This window comes from Synchiropus splendidus, chromosome 2, assembly GCF_027744825.2.
Source record: "Synchiropus splendidus isolate RoL2022-P1 chromosome 2, RoL_Sspl_1.0, whole genome shotgun sequence".
Lineage (NCBI taxonomy): Eukaryota > Metazoa > Chordata > Actinopteri > Syngnathiformes > Callionymidae > Synchiropus > Synchiropus splendidus.
The window spans coordinates 25907579-25932945 of record NC_071335.1 but is presented as its reverse complement, the minus strand read 5'-3'; the positions used below and the strand labels follow the sequence as shown (position 1 = coordinate 25932945).

At 43.6% G+C, this 25367-nt stretch overlaps 1 protein-coding gene across 4 annotated transcripts in view; it reads left to right on the top strand.

Moving 5' to 3' along the window:
- Nucleotides 1–25367, top strand: part of LOC128755048 (protein phosphatase 1 regulatory subunit 29-like) — a 221333-nt gene that overhangs the window by 154840 nt on the left and 41126 nt on the right. For all 4 annotated transcript variants that reach the window (XM_053858246.1, XM_053858248.1, XM_053858245.1 and 1 more), the window contains one exon: nucleotides 23572–23620. The gene's annotated coding sequence lies outside the window, so the exon portion shown is untranslated. The remainder of the gene's footprint in view (nucleotides 1–23571; nucleotides 23621–25367) is intronic.

The following is a 25367-nucleotide window of genomic DNA, read 5'->3' as shown; positions in this document are numbered from 1 at the left end:
AATCGTTGTTTTCCTCTCCGGCGTGTTCCACATCATCCGACTCAAGGAGACAGTTTGGATTTTACCACACAGGCCTTGCTTTCAGCACCACTTTCTCTTTCCGCATCGGAGTCTCATTTCAACTTGCCAAGGTTCAGCAAAAAAGGGGAAGTAAAGGGCAGAAAAAGGAGGAGTACAGACAGGAAATGAGTCCCGATCCCACAAAAAAAAAGAGCCAATCTGGTGTATTGAGCTTCCACATGAAGCCGGGTGAGTCACCCACTTTTAATGACTCTGCTACAGCAAACAATGTAGCTGCCAAAAACCAGCGCAGTCATCTTCTCCACTCCCTGTCTCCCGCACTCGCCTCTCTGTTTTGTCAGCCTTCTCTTTCTGCTCCTTATCTCTTCTCCTACTTCTCAGATGAATGGAAGAATGAGCTTAACCGGGAGATGCTGTAAAGCAGGATGGATTTTTCTTCCTTTTCTCCAGGCCAGTTCCTTTTTAATACCAGAAACACTGTGCACTAGTGCACTTGACAAGCTTCCTGCCCATTATCATCCCAGGAAATTGCTCATTTCAAATGCAATGAAATGAAACATAAAGCCTTCCGTTGTCTATGCCTAAAACAGGAAAAGGAAATTACGACATAAAAAATACAGCATTTTTGTGAGCAAACAAGAAATGCAGTACAATAAATGCCTGTCTGTAAAATCAATTACATTGCTGTTTCTGCCTTCTTTACTACAAAGCAAAGAAGCCATGGAGTTCAGTGTACATGTCCTTCATAGACTCTCACACCTACAGATAATTCTGGTCCACCAGTGAGTCTTTGGAATGTGGGAGGCAGCCAGCGAATCATAGGGTAACACAGAATGTGCCCCCTCCAGAGCCTGAATTGCTTCAGGCTTTAGGTTTTTACCCAGCAACCTTCTTGCCATCACCCAAAAGTAGCATCACTGTAAGGGCTGTGCAGTGGCGACGCGATACGTATCACGATACAGGAATGGTTATATGATACCTTCCGACATATTGTGATACTGTAAGTTCACCAATACGTTCTAACAAGAGCCGACATTTTAAGAGAGAAATCAGATCATGCAGTTCAATATCGTATGCATGAAAACAAGTTTATTGTTGTGACGTCAGTCCAGTTAGACTTGTGCAGCGTCGTGAATTGCTAGCTAACCGCTAATAACTCCAGTGTGCAGAACAAAAATGTTGGTATTGAACACGTAACAAATGCAGCAACATATCTAAGTATCTTTGAAATAAATCGTAGTTTTTTTTTCCTCTGAGCATCTGGAAGATTTCAGAACAAATAATGGGTTTGCCACAAGGACACCTAACAATAACACATCTTTTAACATGTCGGTTTTGCTGACGAAAAAAACACCCATTCGCTTTGTTGTGGCTCGTGTCCATGATTAAATCCAATAATGGGTTTGTGGCAATGTGCCCCAAAAATATCGAGACTTTGATTAAGAGCAATTCACTTGGTGGGAAGTGAGATAAGATTAGCTGCCAAAAAAGTGCTGCTTATCTGCTGTGACTTGTCTTTTGTTCTGCCTTGTCCCTGTTCATCCAGCGGGAGGAATGTGCTGAGCGAGCGCTTTCGTCGGCTTCGTATTGGGCCGCTAGCTCTGCCACCTGAGACCGGCCCCTTAATGACAGTCGCTTGTTCTCACCGTTTTGATGCTGGTGGAATGGAAATTAATTTTAGCCCCTGTGGTCCTTATTTATGCAACCGAACAGGGCCGGCGTCCACCGGCGAGGAATAACAAGTAAGCCTGGTAATTACTCAAAAATGCTGAGCAGACTTCACTTGACTGGGTGAGGTATTTGGGTCAGTGTCACGGCGGCACCTTCCGAGCTTTGGGGAGCTGCTTGCACACTGGCATGTAGCCTCGGAAGAAGCTGCTTTCTCCGCCTCTTTTGAATTTTGATCAAGCCAATCCTGGTGGGAATGTGATCCTGGCTTGAGCTTTTGGAGCGACGTCTTTAGCCACCAACTGTCCCGCCTGTTTCACCAAGGTGAGACGTTGAATTTCCCCAACGTGGGACACATAAAGGACATCTCATCTAATCTAATCTAAGATGGGGCGTGGACTTTTTTGGGTGATAAATGACAAGGAACGGTGAGACTCACGCGAAGGAGGCTTGGCACATCCGTTCCTCACGCATTCTCTGCCGATTTAACCTATGAATTCACTCCAGCCGTCCTCCAAACAGCGCAGTGTGAATTGACAGAGTGCAACAAGTGGACCTGTATCAGGTTGAACTTTTAAACAAGCACTGATTTGAAAAGTTTAAACAAAAGCCATCTCAATTAAATTAAAACTTAAGTCTAAGTCGGGTCACTTTCTTCCACTCAAATATGATTCAAAACAACAGTATCCAGCAACAGGTGAAGGCCGTGACACAATTCAATAAACTCTGAAGCATCAGTCAGAAATGAAATTTTACCTTACTTTTACTTTACTTTCCGGCCGGCGCTTTAAACGCTGGGATCTGAACTGTACCTCTCAACAGGTAAATCCCAAACACCACCATGAACCACAACTCATTCCTGCAGTAGACAATGTCCGCTGCTCACCATACTGTGAACACAACCAGCTCCATCACTCCGTCATATATAACAAAACAAAACAAAACACTTCCCTACCTTGGTCACCGCTACAGTTGGAACTTTCCATGATGACACTCATGACATCATCGAGGTGATAAAACCAGGAAGTGACCCGCTACGTCCTCCTTTTTCCATGATGGCCTCGTGGTGAGTCACACAACCAACATGCTTCACAAATATGAAATAATCCCTGAATATCCGGCATTTAATTGAACCAATAAACATGCTTTAACATAACCATACGCCTTTGTTGATTTTTGATCCACCAGAAAAGGCAAACTCAAACAAAACCTGGGATAGTTTGAATTAAATCAACAAAACAAGCAAACAACAGTAACTTTAAATGAGACAAGTAGGTGACTCTCAGCCACTTTGTCACACTGCGTAACCCAAAGTGCTTCAGAAAATCACTGGTACAGTGGTACCTCGGTTTTCAAATGCTCCTGATTTAGAACGAAAATCCAGAACTCGAATGGCCCCGAAAAAAGCTGGAAAAAACAACGTGCGTGGACCGATCAGCTGACCCACGAGGCGCTTTGTTATTGTGTATAACACAGCCTCTGTATGCAGACGTGTCCTGTTAGCTACATTTACTGGCTGTTGTTTCTTCATACTGAGGTGTAAAACCTTTCCTGTCTCCACACTGGACCGTGGTAGAGTGTCACAGGGGAGGTGCTGGAGCGCTCACTCCAGGGTTTGATGTCCTGTTGTGGGCTGGAGCTGGGACAGGGATGAGGCGAGTCTGGGACAGAGCCTTACTTGGTTTATGACTTTGTCACAGCCAAACTGCACAGAAGCGCACATTCAGAGCTGGACACGCACCGGGCACCTCTTCACTTCTGGAGAGACGTCAGTCACTCGGCAACCCCTCCCACATGCAGCGGCCACACACATAGAGGAACAGCCACCTGCAGCAGACACTCTACATTCACTCCTACAAAAGACTATTTTAAGGCATGGAACGCATCATTTCTTTTTCCATTCATTGTAATGGGAAAAATTGATTCAGATTTGGAACAATTCGCTTCTCGAACGGCCGTCTGGAACGGACTGTGGTCGAGAACCCAGGTGCCACTGTAATTCAAAACAATCCCAGCAAGTTTTCTTCGACAAATGCACCTTCACCCAGCTTCTTGACGCCAAACATTCCGGGCTTCCAAAGCAAGAAGTTAAAAGACTAAAGACTGAGACTTTGCCCTGCTATATATAAGGTTTATGCCAAGCCATTTCCTATTGAAAAATAGCTGTGTGTGCAACATCCTTCTTTGATCCTTCTGTTGTAAATATTTTCCTCAGATATTAACAAACCTGAGCAAGAAAGTATAGGATATAGGATGCAGTTTGATTCCAACAAGACTCCATTCGAGCGTGTTCTGGATTTCAGGCTTCAACATCTCTTGAAAGTACGTCCTCAAACGGGGTCACTGTTTCACTTAGCACTCGGCCCAAATATGGAGCTGTAATTTCAGCCCCCACAGCAAACCAAACAAATCGATGGGAGCGTACCATTCAAATGCACTTCTGTCTTGGTTAGATCCTCATTTTCCAAAGTGTAAGCTTTGCATATTGAATCCAGGCTTCCAGATAATGCCGCGTGGTCCGTGCTCATTACCCAGCCTTTAAATGAGTTTAGACTCTGATGCTTGAAGTGTCAAGTCCAATTTTGTTCAACTTTAAAAGAAGCTATTAGCCTCACATCCTCCCACGCAGGGTTCTCCTGCGGCTCCCGCAGATAAAGAATAATAAAAATAGTTCTAACTTTTTAAACATTCATTTCCAGTTGAATTTCCTGAACAACGTTCTTCTCACACTCTACTGAGACGGTCCTTCAGGGATGCTTCCTTGCAAAATGTCACTCTGGCTTGGTGGCCATGTGATGTATCAGATACAGTCTAAAGAGACGCAGGTTAAACTCTTTCTCCAATGTAGGGATGGGTGATAACTTATCGTACACTGGACCTGCACACATGCTGCGCTCTCCAGCTCCGATGCGTGTGACTGCCGACACCGGCGTGTGACAGCTGTGGAGAGTGTGGTGGAACTTGGTTCACAATCGTAGTTTTAAACTGATTTTTAATACATGGAACCTTTGGTAATGACACAGGTCAACGCTGAGTCTCTGGATCCCTGTTTCTTTGATGAGATGGTGTGGTCCTCATAGGTTCTCTGACGCGCTTCTCTGCCTTGGTTCACATCAACACTTGCAGGTCTCCTGCTGCGCTGGTGAAAACAGTTGGATATTGGCGGCTGCGGCGGCGTCCTCTTCCACGTCCCCATTAGGGTTCACTGATCGTGGACACACTCTCACATGCAGCGCTAATGCTACGAGCTGCCATCAGTTAGGGACCATCAACAAATTCTAAAGCCTCAAAGTATGAGTGAAATCTTGGAAAAATCCATGGAAAACAAGCATTTTAGGAGAGAGAATTGTGTTTGTATCATGATTTGGAGAATAGAATATGACTCAATGATCATTTATTGAGATACAGCGGTAAGGCTCAATTTAACCCCTAAATAAAATGACTGGGTTCTACGAGACACAAACATTGAATTTCTCATCTCTACACTCAATTATATTTAAACATAAACAAAGACAAACTCCATGAGTAATTTTCATTATAAAACAGTTTCTAGAGAGAGTGTAGTGTCCAACACATGGAGTAGAATGAACATGTATTTATCGTGATAATTACAGTTATCGCCAAAATAACAACATTTATGGTGATAACTTTTGTTTTGTCCATATCGCCCAACTCTTCTCCGTTGTAACACAACAAGGCTTCCAAAACCATGCATTTCTTAGGTCCAATAGGCAATAGAGACAATGGAGAAGCCACATATTCTAACCTCAAATTGCTTCCGCTGAGCAACAGACCAAGGTGCGTTCCATAAACAACACAATGTGGAGTGTTTTTCTTTCTTTTTTTGAGTCAACTGCCGTTTCCTGAGTTCACACGTCACACAGATGGCTGAAAGATGACGGCAATTAAATTGTTCAAGGGGCTGATCCTTCGACTTCCATCTGTGTTGTTCACCTTTGGCTTCCATGTTCTCACTCTGTCACCACTGCTGCAAATGATAGACCTTCTCTTCTGTCATCGCTGCGTCTCTGCTTCTGCTCTTTACCTTGTGGATGATGTCACTCCTGTCTCTGCCTCCCATCCCTCATCTCACCAGCTGCAACTGTGGAGGGGATGAAAATGCTGTTAAAGACTTCAGAGTCCCGGCTCCTTTGCTTTCAGTCCTTTTATTTCGCCGTGATCTTCTGACACTCCCCGTCTGTTGAAAGCCAATTATATCCTTTTTTGGATGTTAGCGTCGCACTTTGATTTCACTTTTGTTTCCCTTCCATGTGGCTGTCACTTCAGGGGAGGCTCTGGTTTGTTGCCCAATTGCTAAGGTCGTCTTTGTAGCTTTTCTCAACTTCAGCTGGACCTACTTTTATGACCCCATCTTTCCTTGTCCTCTTGTCTTAGTCGGCTTATTGGAGTTTTTGAGTGCTATGGTTCAAAAATCCTGTTGTCTAGGGAGTGTTATCAAGTGGGCACCCTCTGCTTTGAGGCGTACCAAACCAAAAATATCTGTACTGTGGTGAGGTACAAGGCAACAAATCCTCAGTCCCACGGCATAATATATTGACGTTGGGCAAGTGGACTTTTGCCTCCTATACTGAGGTAAGGTAGCCTTCACCGCTGCTACTGGGGGGCAGGGGGCGGTGTAGAGGACGTGCAGGGGAGACGTTCGGAAGACGTCTGTGCCGGCAGAAGTATCCTCCAGTGTCCCACCGCTGTGGATTACTATAAACCTGGGAGCATTTTAGGCCTGCAGCAGGTCTGCCATTTTGAGTTTGTATGTTATTTAAATCTACTGATGCTCAACCTCTAAAGTCCTGCGGTGAGGTTTATATTATTTAACACTATTTTTAATTTTATTTTCTACTAAATATAAAATGAACAACTGAACAAGTGTATCATTTGCAGATGCATGTTGAGTAAACAATCGATTCATTCATTTTGCTTGTGGATTTTCAGTGAATATTTTAGCCGTGGAACAGAAGTCAACTGGAAAAATTAACAAAAAATATCTCTGGAATTAAAAGAATGACTAAAACAAGTTTAGTCGACTAAAACATGAATAATAACAAAAATAAGTCAATGACTAAATGTGACTAAGACTAAATATAAATCTGGGCGATAAAATGAACGGAAACAAAACAAGCTGTTGGGAATAAATAAATTTAAAAAACAACGATAGAAATAGTCCAAATCACAGTTCGCACTACAAGAAAAAAATCCCACGAATGGAAACATTTCCAGGTTTCCGAACTTAAAACTAGCGAACCGTTGAAAGCCGACAGTCGACGCAAGGAACGAAGGCTGTTGGCCAAAGTGGGCAGAAATTTGAACGAAAAAAGCCACATTACAAAACGCTGGTAACCAGGAAATGAAATGCTAAAAGCAAAACGGATCACAAGAACGTCGCCTCTTATCCTCGTAGCCTGCCTCTTTCCTACTTGAACTCTCTTCTGCCAATCATTTTCTCTGCTCCCCTGCTCCATATCCGGCCTCCATGAGGCCATTATTCTCTCCCCTTCACCTCTCCACTCCACTTCACCCTCTCCACCCTGCTCATCCTTTCTTCTTATGTTCTCATCAACCACTCTTCTAATCATTCCACATCGCTGCCTTTCACTCGCTCACTTCCAAGCTCTACTCTTCTTATTACCCGTCTCTGGAATCTTTCATCTGAAGGGTTGATCGTCCTCTGTTTATTCTCCCACTGCCTATTCATCTGCTCTTGCCTTGCTCGCTCTCCTTGCCCTTTGTCTGCTGTGCCCGAGCATCAGCCTTTTGTGGTGTTGTCTGCGACAAGACGTGTTTTTGTTGGAGAAATGTGTTCTATTTGCGTTTGTAGTGCTGGATGAATGGAAGACGATGGTGAAACTTCAGGGCCAACATTTCAGTGTCGACTCCGCAGCAACCCCTGTTCTTTCATCCTCAATAACCGGGGACGTTTCTCTCATGGAGATAATGTGTCTTTGAGCAAAATAGCAATGTAGTTCCGTTGTTTCCGTGGTTTATTGGTAGACATGTTTGCCTGACAACAAGGGACCAAGCTGAGCCAACTGAAGATCCTGGATTTTCACCTCCATTGCTCCTTCTTTGATTCATTCCACACACAATGATAGCACAATGATTGAATCATATTTGGTTGTTTTATTGTCTGCTGTGTTTCATAATGCTGCTCAGCGAGGTCTGTGCTCGCCGAGTGCTTTTCTCCTCACTTATTCTTTGCATTTTCTTGGCAACAGTTGAGTGAAAATAGAATTTAGTTGAGGTGGAAGCGGAGGGAAAAGATGCTATCGCTTCACCACAAGAGAAATTCGCATATATATATATATATAAATCTTGGAGATGCTTCCGGCGGCATCTGGACTGCGAGGTCAGCGGGTCAGCTAGGCCATGCAGGAGATGCCCCCCAGGCTGAGTTTAACTCGTCCAATATTCACTGAGACTAAAGAGTAGAAAGTGTTTGCAATACACTTAAAATGTGTTTCAACAGTGGATTAATCGATGAATGCATGAAGACATCATCCAGTAGAACATGTTTTTACTTTGTGTAGAGATGTTTCGGTGTGGAGGAGGAGCCACATGTGGAAGCAAAGGCGTGAAATTGACTGTGTTAAATAAATAACAGATGTATCGAAACACAGTCCACTTGACAAACAAAACCCTGAAGTCCAAATCCAACACGTCAAACCGACAGAAGCCAGAAAAGAAAGTTCCAAAGCATAAGACAGGGGGCGGAGCTCGGCTGGGGGCCAGACTCACACGACAAAACTAGCTCCACTGAAAATCGGGCAAGGTCAGAATATGTCCAGGCGAGTTCAGGAGCAAACGTTAGCCGGTACCACCATGCTTGTTCTGGATCGGGGTGTACCATAAGTAGGAAGAGACGCCGCCACTCAGGTCACTCAAGTAGCCGTCTGCTGTGCGCACCAGCCAACTTTGTCAAGAAACCAGTTCAGAAACAAGGAAAAACGGAAACGCTGAGGCAAAATAAAACTGAGATTAAAACAGAAATTACGAAAGGAAATTTGCAACTTGAGAAAATGTCAGGAGGCCAACGCCCAGAAACCCTTTTCGCTATGTCACAGGATATTATTTTCATATTCACAAGAAAGGAAGTGACCCAGAAGAGCTCATTGGAGACCAGGACATGACTAAACTGGGGCCGAGTCACCCTTAATGGGGGCCAATATTTTGGTGGACCTCCTGGCAAAAGGTGTGAGCTTCAACAACACCATGATTCCAATTCATGATGAGTTATCCAGCTTTTTACGAAACGTTTGTTCATGACCTCAACATTTTTACAGAGTCAACACCGAGTTAGATCAGAGGCCCAAACTGTGGGGCGTCACCAGACGTTCTCTTGATCCCAAACTTGTCTTCTTTTTAAGAGCTGAAAAAGTTGTCCAAGGGAATCTGGCTGCTGATCTTCTTAGTGTTGGTGCTTTGCAATGTCCAGTTTTCGGTTCTGGCTGCACCATGTGCCACCTTCATGGACCAATGGAGTTCTGTGAGTCTCAGTGTAAACTAGAGCTTTATCCCCAGAATGTTTTTGTTGTGACAAAACAGGCACAGAAAAAGCATCTTCAGTGAGGTGTAACTTTGTCTAGTGTGAGATTTGTTAGTGTAGAGTCGCAGTGAAGAATGAGCCGAGAGTTTTGATTCCTATAGTTCATGATGTGGTAGGTCTCAGCGTGGCACTGGCAGCCAGCTGAGCAGTGAAGTCAACAGACAGAGCGAACTGTCCCCCCGTGAGACCTCTCTGTCACAGAGTCGGGGAAGACTCAAAACTCACAACGTTCTTTGTGCTGAATCTACAGCAACAAAGCTCCCTCCCTCTGTCCTGGCAGACCACACCCACTGTTGCCAAGGAACAGCATTTCAGCTGAAATTGAATTGTGTGGTAATTACTTTGTAATACCCGTGCTGCTGAAGAACTATTAAGAGGACCAGGTGAGAACGCACCTGCTCAGTGCTGCCATTTCAGCCTTACATCAGAGAAAAATGAACTTCACTTCAATTTTCCAACTGAATACTGAGTTGTTTTTGTTGTTGGGGAAAATATTCAATACATTCATTTTGTCGCACAAGAGTTTTGACCTTAAAACCAAAAGCACTGACAGATTTCTAGCTGACTTCATTGTTTTCAGCAGAAAAACAAGTTTATTTTCATATATTCCTCAAGTATTTACACAAAAACAACAGATTAGAAAATTTGTATTTTCCATTTCCCGAGTGGGTGTACAGCTTTTGAGCCTTCATTCCGAGTCGGAAATCTTTTTTTTTTTTCAAAATGAACACATGTGGCTTGTTTGTGAGGGATTTGAGGGGATTTAAAAGCTTCTGAGGCCTGGACTCCTCTTGAGAATTGGGATTGTTTTAATGAAATGGAAACCAGCCAGGCTGAGTGAAGAAAGCCTGACACAGTTTTTTACTTTTTGTGACTTTGGGAGGAATTCTCCTTTTAGCTTTGTGTTTCTTTTGCGGAATACGTGTTGATGGCTAAGGTGGAGTCTAAGTACTTTTAACTGGCGGCAGATGGTTCGGAGGGTTGGCTCCACCTTTTCAGTTCCTGGAGCGAGACGGTCCTCTGAGGGAGGACGCCGACGGAGGATGAGCTGGGCTGTAAATCTCAAGCCGGAATCTTGAGACACATTCTGGCTGTGACCAGTGAAGGGAGCAGATGAGTGGCGTCCCGTGGATTTACGGCAGGGTGAAGACCTGACAAAGACGTGATCATTCAAAATTGTATTTTCAGACAACCAATTTCTCATATGCAAATGTTTTAATCAAAATATATGAGACGAGAACGACAAGACAATCAAGTGGAAAGTTACATCACGAGGTTTCTGAGATGAGATATTGGAGGAGAGAACATGTGGTGATCTCTCCACTTGAAAAAGAATAAAAAATCAAAACGCCGTGCGTTCATGATTCATTCAGCAGGTTGGAAAACTAGGGATTTGTGATTGTGCGAATGAATAGGAAGAGGTTCCTTATAATTTGGATTTCTGTCACTCTTCATCTGAGGCCAGTGATTCTCAACCATAGGGCCGAGGCCCTTGTTTGGGCCGCGAGCGCCTCCTTTAGGGCCGCTAGAAGTTTTTTTGTTTTACACCTCTGGGCCGTGAGACGCTCAGCTTTAATACATGAGCCACATATGGTGGCAGTAGTGAGTCACTGAATTGACTTTGCAGGTGCAATTTTGTGATTGTTACCAACTATGGAGGAGTTTTGAAAACAAAAAAAATGATAAAGAAAGTGATGCCACCTCCACAAGAGTGAAAACTGTTCATGAAAGCTCCTGTCGAAACAGTTTGTAAAATGAATTTAAAAGGTTTATGGCAATAATTCCCTTTACGCTTTACTCCTATCTTCTTTACTTCTATCTAAAATAAAATGTTTTATTAACTTTCCGCTATTTCGACGATTTTTTTTTTTTTTTTTTTTTTTTTTTTTTTTTTACCTGTCAGGTCAGATAATATACTTCTTTCGCCTTTCAAGCATTCAAGGACCACTGAAGGTTTGCATGTAGTGATGTGTAAAAACCGTCGCGAAACACCTGGAACAAAAGGTTGTTTTCAAAACACTTGTTCTTGGCAGAGGGGATTCATTTATGAAGTGATGGTTATCAAACTTGAAAGCAAATCTGAGGTCAATACCATCATCACACATCAAATATAGCCCCAAATGTTACGTAAAACTGTGCATGCATGAGTGTGGAGACGGTCGGTTCTGGCTTCTGTTTGTGGCGGCTCAGTGACTCAAGAGGTGATTTTCAATTGGATTTGTTGCTCAACAAGGAGCCATTGAAGTCCAAAAGGGGCGCAGTGATGTGTTCATGAACGCAGCAGAGCGCGGTTTTGCTGCGTGCACTTGTGACAGTGTGTGTGAGTGAATGACTGTTGGTAAGCGGATGATGACTCGGACTGATAAAGACGTTTGAGCTGTGAATGACTGGACCAACGTTACATCATCACATGGCGAACTTGGCGTCTGAAATATTCCCTCTGTTTCTTTATTGACGACTTTGTGGCAGCGTGATCTTGTTAGCCATCTCGGACTGGGCATCTGTCGGCGGATCGCTGCTTCTCTCTCTTCCTCTCGGCCTCGCTTCACTGGCTCAGCTTTGATCCGGGCGGAGGATCTATTGCACTCTGTGCTTAAAGCTCAGGTCTAATTGCTCTGAGCGGCGCTCGGCGCATGCACCGCACCCGTCAGAGGCCGGTTCACTTTCAAGGCTGCCACTCATTTCATCTGCCGGTGTAAAATGTGAGCAGTTGTTCTTGAAATTATCGATCTCCAATTACGCTTCTGGAAAACTTCAGTGAAAAGACAAGTTTGTGAATTTCCTTCAGACTGGAGGAGTTTGGACTCATGGTTCCTGATGGTTCCTGATGGTTCCTGATGGTTCCTGATGGTTCCTCATGTCTGGTTCTGATGTCAGTGCCGCCTCATTTTTCAATTCTATTGATTTATTTATTTTGCGTCGCTTATTTGTACAGGGTTGTTTCTTTTCATTTTTCTTTTTCATTTATTTCATCTGTTCATATTTTCCTGCTGTAATGAAGCTACTATAATCATTTATTATATTTATTGTAAATGCTAAAACATTAAATAAAAAAATAGCAATCATCCACCGTTTTTGTTACTGGAATGATCCACAGAGTGAGTGTCACTTTTTGTTTTGTTTTGATGTACATTTGTGTAATTCAATTTATTCCTCCATTTCTTTTGTTGCAATTTCATGTGATATTAGGCATTTTCATTTTTTATGAGGTATGTTTGTACATTATTATTATTATTATTATTGTTATTATATCCATTGTGTATAGATTTCTTTTATCATTCACATACAGTTTGTGATGATACATTTCATCAAATACTGGCTTTCTTTGAATGTTTCCTGAGACATTTTTTATCTCAAGTTAAGTTTTATTTAAAATAAATATTTTATTATGCTTATTAATTTAATAATGTTGAAAATCTTTACATTAACTGGATCGTTTTATCCAAAAACGTTTTATCGTTTTTATGTGTATGTATGTGTGTATATATATATATATAGATATATAGATAACTATCACATCTATATATTATATATATACAACTCCAAACATCATAATACATTTGATAAAAAATACAATCCAGCTGAGAAGGTTCAAGTGTTATTTTGCTAGTCCTACTGTATGTAAATATAGACTACAACCAGAGAGAGAGAGAGAGAGAGAGAGAGAGATTCAGCAGGATAAAAGAAAAAGAGAGGGAAAAATGAAAAGAGTATTTAATAGACTTGGTTTGACAGCCTCGCAGCAGTTCCAATGTTTCTGTCTCCCTCTCCTGAGAAACGTGTGGCCCTCTCTCCTCTGTTCCTTCCCTCTCGTCCTGGAGCCGTTGTGTCTTGCTAACAGCCCCTGGGATGGAACAGTGACTAGTGACACTCATATTGGCCGATCCCGGCGCAGGAACAATTATTTACCGAGTCTGCGAGCGGACATCGACCAGGTGACATCATCACCAGCAGACGGCTTGATCTCCTCCATCTGTGAGGGAGTAGCTGGACTCTAAAGTCAGAGCTCTGACCGAGCTTGAAGCCAGGGAGGGGAAAAAAAAGCCCATTTAAGTAGCTTTTATTCATGATCTTTTTCTTTGGGTAATGACCCGAACTTCATGGCCATTCATGAGAGTGGAAGAGGAAATTGACTGGTAGATTAAAAGCTTTTCTAGAGACAGAGCTTTTAATGAGTCACAACAGTGCTCTCCCTCTGCTCCGGTCCAGCTTTCCGTCCTTTGTACCCGCACTTAAGACCCGGAGAGCGCCGCATGAGGAAGAGCCGTCAACTGAAAATCTATTGCGTGACAGCAAGAAAAATGACCACTGTGGTACATTGGTGTCTATGTGGAGTCACAGTCTGAAAACATCATGGCCAAAAAACATTAAACCTGTTTATTGAAATTACTGATGGATTTGGTACGTTACAGAAAATGTAATAACAAACCTGTCGAGCATGAAGGGAGTCACATGACTCTAGAGTCGATCATTCATCCTCACTGAGACATTTGTCACTGTGGCAAAACAACCATGCCGTCGCATTCTTGTCACAAAGTCGCAAAAAAGAAGGTGACTGTCATGGCTGATAGAAGGTTCGGAGAGGGAGATGAACTTAGAGAGATTTATTAAACAATGACGTGTAAGCACAAAAGCGAACAGATACGGAGAACCAAGGGCGCCGGGACCAGAAGGCGGAGCGGGAAATACACTCAAGAACCGGGGAAACCCTTAAGCAGGAAATGGGAGAATTATACTCACAGGGAGAACACAAACACACTCGGAAATTAACTCACAAGGCCCAATAACTGAAAACGCTTGGTGGTGGAAAACACACACGCACATGAGGAAATAACGAAAGCTATTGGAAAACAAAAGTTGTGGTATACAAAACACTCCCACATGTTCAACAGCAGAAACATCGCGGAAACCAAGCAAGTAGAATGAGAATGAAGGAGGCAGCTGAAAATGGAATCAAGCAGAATTTAGAAGATTCAGGAAAACGAACGCAGAGAGTGGCGTTGTAGTCGAGTTTACCGTAGGAGCACGAAGTAACCATCTGGCGACACATGCTGGCACCGAGGTGTTGATATCCATGGGAGCATGATTAGCAGATGCATGGCAGCTGTGTCGCTTACAAAGCTGGGGAGAAACAAGGAAACGAAAAACAGACCACAACTGGAAATCACCAAAATAAAAGCATGAAACAAGCGGACATGACAGTGACATCCAGGGAAGTTATTCTCATGTGTGCAGCGGAAACTTCTTCCTGTTTAAGTTTGAATTCTCCGACTTTCTGACATGGAAATCCAGCAAGTGGGAATTTCCTTCCATTCCGAGCCTAACCGGAACCCCGTATTCCTTGAGGTTCCGTATGGATAGATATCTGAGAACAACAGGATGTCAATGATACATAAGTCTGGCGTTGCGCCTCAAGAGTGAGCGCAGAGGTAGCTTTAGGCTTCGACAAGAACAGGATGAAAGAGCAGTTTTGTGTATGTGTGTGTGTGCCGTCGTACATTATCGGCGCTGCTGAATTGAGTGGGTTTGTTCCCGATGAGGTCTCAGTTCGACCCTCTAATAGGCGCGTTCAGCCTGGTTGCGTTCCTGATATCGACCCCCTCTCGAGTCTAGGTGCGAGCGCCCAGAACAGCGAATGTCAGGATGAACGTGGTTGTTGCTGAGCTCGGGCAAATTAGTTAGACGCTGAGCTGAACTGTTGAATTTATGCAACACGCAAATCCAAGAGGGCATTTCCTTCCGCCCGGTGGATCGAGTCACGCTGCCCTCTGCAAGAAACATCCTCTGGGTTATGTATCGAAAATGCAAGCTTCTCCCAGTGCGTTCCTCCAGCCACTCTGATTTCCTCCCACACATAAGTTGATTGATGACCCGAAGTTGCTTCTAGTTGTGTGAGAGATTGTGAGTCTAAAAGTGCCCTGTGATGAGCTGGACCCTGGTCCTGGGGTGTCGTGCTCAATTGTGATGCATCACTCCAAGCATGAACAGTGAACGTAGGGAGCCATGAGCAGGTGGACCGCATGTCTAGCTGGTCCAGTCAAACCAGAGCGACGGAGACGAAGCTAAACAAACCTCCACGCTACAGCAACTGCTATTGTCACTTCATCAGCCGGCAAGGTGAAGGAGGGAGCTCCACTAAATTGTAGTAGATTGCTGAAAAATACTGTGGCTGAGAGTCTGGACTGCAGCCATTGTAATGACTTCTCCACAGCTCCCTGGGACAAAGAGCATCTGTCAAACAGGCGAGACGTGTGCGCTGTGAGACGTGTGAGCTTCCTGTCGACATTTCATATTTGTGCCAGGACAGAAATATGTTTTACTGAATGTAATGAATGTTGTGGCTTCCTGTTTGTGGTTGAGATTATTGCTGCTAAGATGCTATGTTGGGCTGAGACCACAGTGTATCAACAACCGTTGGTGGGACGTCAACTCCTTCACACTCCAAACAGGAGCATGATGCCCCCCGTCAAAGCCCAAACTGACAGGGTATAGATCACTTCTTTCATCTCAAATATTATATTTTGGGGGCAAGAAATTAATAACTTTATTCTCTATTTGGAAACTCTGATTTCCTGTGTCATGGATCTTGGGCTCCTTCATTGTGTACACTTCTTTACACAGTAGTCCCTCGCCACATTGTGGTTAGTCAAAGATACAATGCGGCTAAACTCAATGCAAAACATCAAAACTGTTTGGGATATTTTGAAGTGTGTTTAAATGCTGCGGAGATTGTGTTTAATCGTCCAAAATTTCAAAAGATTTGATCCTGAAGCTGCTGCCCCCGCGACCCGGCAACGGATAAGCGGGCGACGATGGATGGATGGATGGATGGCTAGCGTTTTCTATCAACCTAAAAGAGAAATAAATAAGAAACAAAATAATATAGATTTTTGAATGGTCAGGTGTCCATTTCAGAGCTCAGAAAATACTGTTCAAATCACCCCAAAAGTGTAACTACTTCCAATTTATTCATTCTGAGAGTGATCTGGGTGAAAATGTGGATGTATTCCTGGGAAGAACATGGATCTTACTCAGAAGGTGCCCGCAGACGCAGGAAAATTACGGCAAGAGAAAAGCCCTAGATGCAGTGACATGTCTTGTCTTCAAATCTTCCCAGACCAGTACAGTCTTCACACAAGCCCCTCCCTCTTCTCTGGGATCCAGCGGCTTCTGATGTCTGGTATTTGACACTAACGTGGACCGTCTCCAGGCAGCACATGCAGCGAGCGACAAGCTCAATACACCTTTAGATATACACACTGATATGGCGACTTGGCAACAAGCAGTCTGACCCTGTATTTTCTACTATAGTCATAACAGCTCTCTCAGAGCCAGACTGTAATTACCATCCAATGGCTGTAATTGAATGCATCAGCGAATTATTTCAACATAAATAAAGCTTCTATTATGCGCCTCATCATTTGCAGAGCGAATGGTTGCATTGTTAAGTCCGCTGAGTTCGCCCTTGACCGCCCCTGCTTTCATATCGACGTGTGTCAGGCGCAACCAAACGCACACCAGACACTGTGAATACGTCTTTTTTTTGTTTCTGCCACCGGATGATTTATGGCTCCTGCTGCGGTATGTACAAGGAATTTCACAGAAAGCGTCCAAACTATTGGTGGGTGCGGCGCACAGTGTAATGTGGAGTGAAAGCTGATTAAAAAAAGTGGAATACAGCAGCCATTTTGTTGGTAAATTGAGAAAGTTCTGCAGCAGCGAGGCTCGGTAAATGAAAAAGACGAACAGGAAAATGAGAAGCCAAGTATATCAGATGAAGAAATAAGTCATCTGACACGCTGCTCACCTTTTCCCCGCTGTCAACAAAATATGTTCCAGGGCCATGAAATATGAGTGTCATTGGACAATTACTTTCTCTGTGTAGAGACATCTCAAACCTAAGTTAAATATTTAAATTGTACTGGAAACATTGGTGCTAATGGTAGCAGTGTTGTTGTGGAGAAACCTAAGGCTGAGTGTTCCCGAGACCAGAACATTCAGAAACCAAGACTTTGAGGGCCTGAGACCGAGTCGAGGCCATGACCAATGAGACCATGTTCGAGACCAGACTGAATACACTACCAGTTTGTTCTGTTCGCCCCCCACAGGCTTTGGTTTTATCACAGTGTTGAGCGCTCAAAGTCCTGGTCCTGGACTGTGTAGACTCAGACTCTAACCACCACTGGTACATGGAAGACTTGTACACACAACACAAATAAAACACAAACAATAACTGGAATAATAGGCATCGTTTTCAGTTCAAAAGTGATGCCACCATCACGGCACAAAATGACAAACATGCGAAGAAGGGTAGAAACTCAGAACAGAAAACGGGTGACGATAAGCCCAAAAGGAGGAGAACAAAAATGCTCTCTGTAAAAACATGCACGAGGTCCAAACTACAGAAAACGCTACGTGGTAAATCGCACAGACACATGGAAAAAATTGATCCGGAAATAGAAAATGTGAGTCACAAAACACTCGCCAGAGGCACATAGTGGTGGGACGTCAGTGAAACACTAAATGTGGCGGTTAAGGAGCTAAAACGCGAGCAGAAACAAATAGCCAAAGCACCAGGAAGAACACATGGTGACCATGACAGAGAGGGAGGCTTCACCAGGGTTGAGACAGGAACCAACTGGCACGGCAGGCTGGAACCCGGAAGCTTAAATACTCAAGTGCAAAAAATAGGAACAAGAAAGAAAACAACCGGCCGACAAAATAAAAGCACAACCAAACAGAACAAGACACTCGGTCTGGACTTTCTGTCAATTTTATGCCAGTCATAACAACTGAAAATAGGCCATCAGGAGGTGGTATTTCTGAACATTGTGGGAGGCTGATCTTTTTTGCGTACTTTAGATGGCGCTCTCTTTTACTGTGGTCACTGTGAGGGAAATAAACTGCCCATCTGGAGGTCAGACACCCTGACATTTTAATGGGAAGCCTGCAATGTAGATGAAAAACAGCCAGGGTGAGAGTCTTCCGTTCTCTTCCTTCCTGTCGTGCTGCCATAGATTCCACAGTCTTCAGCTCACCCCCCTGTCTGTCTGTCAATTTCAGTGCCTTTCACCTCAGGCGAGTCGCTCACACAGATATCTCAAAAGTTAACTAGGAGCATTCCGGTAAAATCCTTGGATCCATTGGGGGGAGATGTAAAGGTCATTGATGTCACTGGATTGTTCATCTTGCATTTTCGAAATCCTCCAGGATCTTCTGAGTGAAATTCTTTTTTGTGTTGCAGCTCTTCTCCCGCTCTCTCATTGATCCGCACTTTAAACTTTAACCAGGTTCAATTTCTGCCTCTTCCTCTGCCGTCTGCACTCGTGCTTGTTTTTCTTCTCTTCACTTGGTCTTGGGGGACTTTGGATTGAGTGAAAGGAAGGTAAGGCGAGGAGTGAGGGTCAGATCTCCTTGTTGTTTCTGAAGCACTCAGGTGGCTGAGACATCAGAGGATACATCTGGTTCCTCGGACAAAGCTGTTTCTGCCAGCGGCATGAAGCAAGAAAAACAAGTTGGGATTATTTGTACTGGGTTTCTACCTTCGGCATTTCGAAGTAGCTCAGACAAGGACAGAGGTACATCCGCCGTGTTGACTATGTTGTATGAAAAAGTCGACATCAAGACGTCTTGTTGCAAGTCACTTGTGTGGCTTTTCAGACGTTTGTGTGTCCTCAGGAGGAAAATAAAGACACTTCCTTTCCGTTCAACCCATCCTCACTCCCATGGCTTAATACATTGACGTTGTGAAAGCGGACTTTTGCGCTCTGTACTGACACCAAAGGCGTGTAATGTGGCGTCTCGTGTAGCGGGGGTGTAGGATATCACTGAATTATAGTAACACACGGCCAACAGAAAGTGGTACATTATTGCATGCAGAAGGAAAGGAGCGCCATCCCATGTCTTACCTAACCCCAAACTCTGTCTTTCTTTTACGTGATGCACTGTTTCACGCCGCTTCAATTGAAAGCCTAAGCGTCAACATGCAATGCTGTAGCCTTCAGTCAGTATAGGACGCAACGGTCCACTTTCCCAACATCAGTATGTTCCGCCATGTTGCACCATTCGATGATGACGCTCTGCTCTTCCTTTGCGACCACGTCACTCCTCCTGCCATGTCATGGAGTTCAAGTCAAAATGACAAGCCATTCTCAGTCAGGGGGCTTTAATACTGCCAGATGTCTATTACGTCTTTTCCTCTATGAGGGTCCGAAGAGTCCGATCCACAGTCCACGTCATCAAAAAATTAGGTGTGTGACCTGAGGTGGATGTGTAACATTCATTCAAAGAAGTTTAGAGAGCTGTTTATATATATTTACGGGTGTTGTGCGATCGGTTGTCATATCCGGTACTGAAAACGACTTATGTTTGACAGAATGTCAACGCGATCCCGACAATGTCCTCTCACTGATGCTGTTCAGGTCCAGGATTGTTTGTCCATCCATCAAATGTGACTTTTTGACAATAAAATCCTTTTATCTTTTGTAGGTCACTGTCTCACTCCACCTTTCATCACGTTGCTGTTAACAAATGCTGAGCGAGTCTACTGTCCTGCAGTGCAGACTTTAACGTCAGCATGTCAATTGTCTGAGTATTTTTCAGTCCGGATCTCTGGCATATTTGTCTCCAGCTACTGTTGGATGTTTTGAATCAATACATAAATCAAATGGCATCTTCTCTGGGTGACCTGCATCCTTTTATTTCTCACCAAAAACAAAGATAATTCTTGTTATTTAGGTGAAATTTCCAGTTTATTTCATCATGAGGACGTAAGTAGATGAAAACAAGAAGGAAAGTCAGAATTTTTTAAGTGTTTCTGCGACTTGACCGACCTCAACACTGAAGTAATCGTCTGTAACATGTGGTGAGCCTTTTGAATAGCTGAACAGTGTGTGGTGCAGACCTCAGTAGAACTTTTATGAGAAGGTCTTGCTGATTTTAAAGTTGAAGAAAGAGCCCATGGATTAAATCTGGTGTTGCACTTCTGACATTTCAAGCACAGGCGCTTCACCAAATAGAGAGTTTGACTCCATCCGTTACTGAAAACTGCCTTTTTGTTGGACTTTTCTGGCTGCAAGGCCTCATCAGTATCGGCGGTTGAGCTTTCTGAAACGTAGCATGAGAGTAATGAATATATGAAGATGAAACAAACTGCTGCCTCTGCAGGGATCCGCCACTAGTTAGACAGTCTGAAACAGTCGGAGTCCGCTGCTGGAGCACTTCTGATGTTGGACTCAGTGGGAGGTTCTCCGCAGCTCAGACCGACTTTCAAACTCCAGGTTTCAGCAGCTTGTTTGGGGACATTGGTCCGACTTTTGGCAAAAGTAAAATGTGGTTTTGTAAGTCAATATGCGGACAATGTAGGTCTCTGTTTATGTTGTTGAGGGAGCTCAACCTTGTCAGAGACACTCCCGACTTGCATCTTGGGAGGATTAGGTCTGTGGTCCAGTCGGACTTTGCACCTCCATGAGTTTACACAGCCATAATCTGGGACTTGCAAAGATGAGCTGAGCCATTCTCTGCATCACAGCAGAGATTAGTTGGTGAGAATCGAACCGTGTTTGTCCAGTGAATTAAGCGAGGACAAAACAAATTCTCCAGAAGACACTAGCAAAAGTTCTCATGGAAGTTGCTTGTGTTTCCTGTGCCGTAAAAGGAATTCAAACAGAAATCTGTTTCGCTGCTGCCTCATGGCCTCAGAAAAAAGATGGTTTTCAGAGGAGTTTCGAACGTGGAACGCTTATTATGAGGCCAAGTCGATTTGTCCTGTGAGAGAGAGAGAGAGTTTGTGTCCAGCCTTTTGTTTGATCGCGTTCAGCCAGCTGCCATTTTGCATCCAGCAGGCCTGGGGATGCCTCTGTTTGATTTAAAGCAGCGCACCACCACAATCGAAGAGCCTCAGTTGCAGAAAATTATAGTGGTATTTCACTCCGGCCGCTTCAAAGGCAATAACGTTGTGACATTTCAGTTGTGTAAATCCAGCCAAGTGGCGGCGTGTGTATAATGTTCGCCGCCAAGAAATGCTGCATTGGATCGATATCATGTCCCTTTTCGTGAAGAGAGATTCAAGTAACACAAATGGAAGGCCAGGCGCTTCATGTTCATGAAGATCCGGAGCCGAGTCCTGCTCTTTACTCCTGTTGTTTGTCCCTCTGTGCTGGGCATAGGAGTCTACAACCATTTTTATCTCAAAACTTTAAGGTTCTGGATCTCAACATGAGTCTGTGGTATGAACAAATGCGCCAGTGGAAGTCTGAGTCCATCCCAGATGATACAGTACTTCATAAAAAAGTGTGCTGGAAGTTCAGAGAACAAGAGACAACTAGCGCTGGCTTCGGTACTCTCCCCGAATTTGGGGTGAAACAAACCGACTGCCACGCTTTTGAAACAAAAACAAACAGCTAGAGATGATATCAACAGAACAAAACAGTGGAGAGAAGAGAGTTTAAACTCGCCCTGAAAAGAACAAGCCCTGTGGTTTGTTTACAAATAAGGGTGTTAAGTTACATGCATGAAACAAGATTCAAATTATAGATGGTCCTTCCTCAATTTTTGTTCCTATTATTATATTTTAAATACTACATTCGTTGACTAATTTTATGCACAGGCCCATCCATTGATTTAATCCCTCAGTTATCGCTTGCCGAGCAGTTGGTTTCTTCACTGTCGTAGACCTGCTCTCCTTCCTCAGAAACAACTCATTGAGATCTTGCTAATGTTGCTGCAACGTCCTCTCCTTTCAGTCAGCTCGGCCTCGGTTGCTTACACAGGTGGTTCCTCTCATTACATCATCCTCCGGCGCCGACGTTTGACCCAGCGACACACCTGCATCACAGTGTGTTTGTATGGTTGAATATGGAACCAAAATGTTATGAAGATGGATAGTTTTGTCTTGGTCGGGTTCATGTCTCGGATCCTTTTGAGAGCAACACAATGGTGATGCCAGGTATATTGTTCAACATTTGCCATGTCAAATAGGCAGCAGTTGTGTTGCTTCATCCAGTGATGCTTGGTTGGGCCGCGAGCGCCCCCTATAGGGCCACTGCAATGTTTTTGTTTCACACCTCAGGGCCGTGAGACGCTCAGTTTTAATGCATAATAGTTCTAGAAAAGAAAAAAGAAAGTGACGGCGCCCCCAACAGTAAAAAATCCTCTTGAAAGCACCTTGAAGTAGTTTTTAAAATTGAAATTAATTTCATCGTGATACTTTCACTTTACACTTTACTTATCTTCTTTACAGTTAATTTATGAAAAAGAAAATATTTTATGATATTCAGACGTTGTTGTATTTATTTTATTCACGACCAACAGTTCTTCCGATTTCCTCAACAGTTTGCATTAAGTGTATTTGTTTTCTTCTTTTTTATCCCTAGTAAATTTGATGAACATGACTTGCACCTGCTTCTGCTGCTGGTTGGACTTTTCTAACATCTCTGTGCTGATCACATGGTTTCATGTCATTTCACATGATTTTGGTTTGTTATTGTGTTTGTGTGGTTATTGAACATGAATGAAATCAGTAATTCTTAAAAATAATGACTCAGTTCTCTTCCTTGAACGGGCCCCGGACCCATTTGTTCTGGGAGAGGTGGGCCTCGAGATCAGAACGGTTCAGAACCCCTGACTTAATCTATTGAGCAACAATTTATTTAAATAGTCGAAATACTATTATATAAAGTTCCATGTTTCTCTTACATATTTTTCTAATTCTTGGAACTCGTTTCATATATGCGTTTTGGTAGTGATGCGTTCATGAACAAAGAGGGAAAATCGTGGTGTTTCGCTCTTAACCCTGAAACTCAAAAGCTTCAACTGCAGCAGGTGGCTGTTACGGTGATGAATTTCCACCTGTTCTCAAGTTGGCTCACTTTCTTCCACCATCACCGCGAGGCGAGGCTCGTGGTATTTATCATGAGCAGAAGTTTCCACTTACTATCGTTCTTTTTTTATCGGGTCGCCGGCAGACGTAGGGACCATTGCCCTTCAGGGGCCACGCCACTTGAGGACCAGCTGAGGGTCATGAGAACTTACTTGTTTCATGCTTGTGTGATGGAATAAAACTGTTCAAAGTCGATGGGCAGAAGTGAAAACAAGCGTTGCTTGCTGGTGAGCAACAGTAACTGGCAGCAGCTGAGAGAGAAGTGGCGACCAGAGAAATAAGACGCTGCACCAAATAAAAGCCTCGGAGACGCAGCTTCATCTTATTAAAATGATCTGTGTGTAACGCTGATATCTCATTAGCTAAATCAATCTTCACGCAGTTTGCCTTCCAAACAAATTCCTTCTTCATCTTCTGGTTGTTCTTGTCTGCTTTTGTCACACAGGACCGATTTGCTGGCAGCCCAGAGATCGTCTGATGACTGTCGTCTCAAGGTAATTATATCCGTTTTCTCTCCAAATACTTCCTCAAACGCTTGTTCAAATACATCGAATCAAGGAAAGGAAATGTTTCTCTATCGCTCGGTGATAAGAGAATAAAAATAAAAAAGCACTCCTCGCTTGAGTCTGGTGAACTGCCACTTGCCTGTCGACGCTCTGAGTGTGAGCAGGTGTTTCACTGTGAAATGGCACTGACGTGTTGACCCTGCGAGTCACGGGAAGAAAGTCGAATCCTGCCTCTCCCGTTCTCAAACGTATTCATAGGTGATGTTTGCATTTGTCCGTGTCAGAGGTCTTCACTTCAGTTTGACTTTCTGTTCAGATTAATTCATCCTGCATGAAGGAGTCAAGACACTCCTCTTCATGTACATGTACACCACGCTGTGCTCCTTGTTGCCCACCATCTTGCTGCGCTCTCCCTGTGTTATTACTATATATTACCTATTTTGTAATTCCAATTTTATTTGATTTGCATAATGGTTCAGTCGCCGGTTTCTATTCCCAGCTCCTTGGTTTTATAGTCCTTGTTATCCATGGTGCCTTGTGTCGCTTCATGTAGTTTACTTTTGAAGCTTGTTGTGAAATGCATTCATATTCATTGTTTTTCTTGTTTTCCAAGCCCCGTTGAACAGTTTAGTTGTCCAGCAGAGCTGTCCATGGTGCTGAATGTGTGGTCATTACAGTGTGTCGTGCAGCAGCCTCACTACAAGACGGTCAGCGTTTCCACTGCACGCCAACGATCGCGGTGCAACACCACGGCTCAATTGAGAGCCGCCGTGCCTGCAGAGCAATGATCCTTTTTTAAAGATGAACTCTCATGCGATAAAGCGTATAAAAATTTAGTCCAAACGTTGAAACAAGCGCAAAACAAATCACACATAATTTTCCGAAGATTCCGAAAGAAACGACAGAACTGTATCACAGGAATAATTCTTCTGCTCGCGGGAACTAAAGTCACGCATCACGCCGGACCTATGAAGAGACGAACCGGGTGAGGATGGCTGTGGATTGGAGAGAGATTGACTTGTCATGACTGAAAACTAGCATTTTTATTGTCCCCTATTTAATACATGTTAAAACTATATCTTCTTGATTTGCTGCATTCCGTACTGGTTTGTTACAATAAAATACAGTTAACCGGGAAGGTTAAAAAAAAAACTGAAGGCCATAGGTTTGGATCTATCTTGAACCTTTAAAATGTAGTTTTCTATATGGTGTTTGCAAATGTTTCTTGGGAACTCTGGTTTACTCCCGCAGTTCCAAAACATACAGAGGTGAGCTGGTGACTTTAGGTTGTGTCTTGTGTGTGTGTGTGTGTGTGTGTGTGTGTGTGTGTGTGTGTGTGTGTGTGTGTGTGTGTGTGTGTGTGTGTGTGTGTGTGTGTGTGTGTGTGTGTGTGTGTGTGTGTGTGTGTGTGTGTGTGTGTGTGTGTGTGTGTTGAGGTGACCTGTTTGGGCAACACAATCTTCAAGTGCTCTTTTGTGACCGCTTGAGTGCCATCAAAATCAGCCTTCCATGTTACATGTTGACGTATTAGGTTTTCATCTTTCACCTTCGGCTGCATGTCACGTAAGAGAAAAACGGTAGTTTGGGTTAAGTAATGGGGTTGAGCTCCTTTTGACTCCATTGATGCATCAACATGTAAGTAAGAGTCAACATTGGATGCAAAAGTCCTCTTGAAAGCAATCACTGTTCAGCGCAGTGGGAGAGAAAATGTGTTGGTTCAGACTGTCCCACAGCT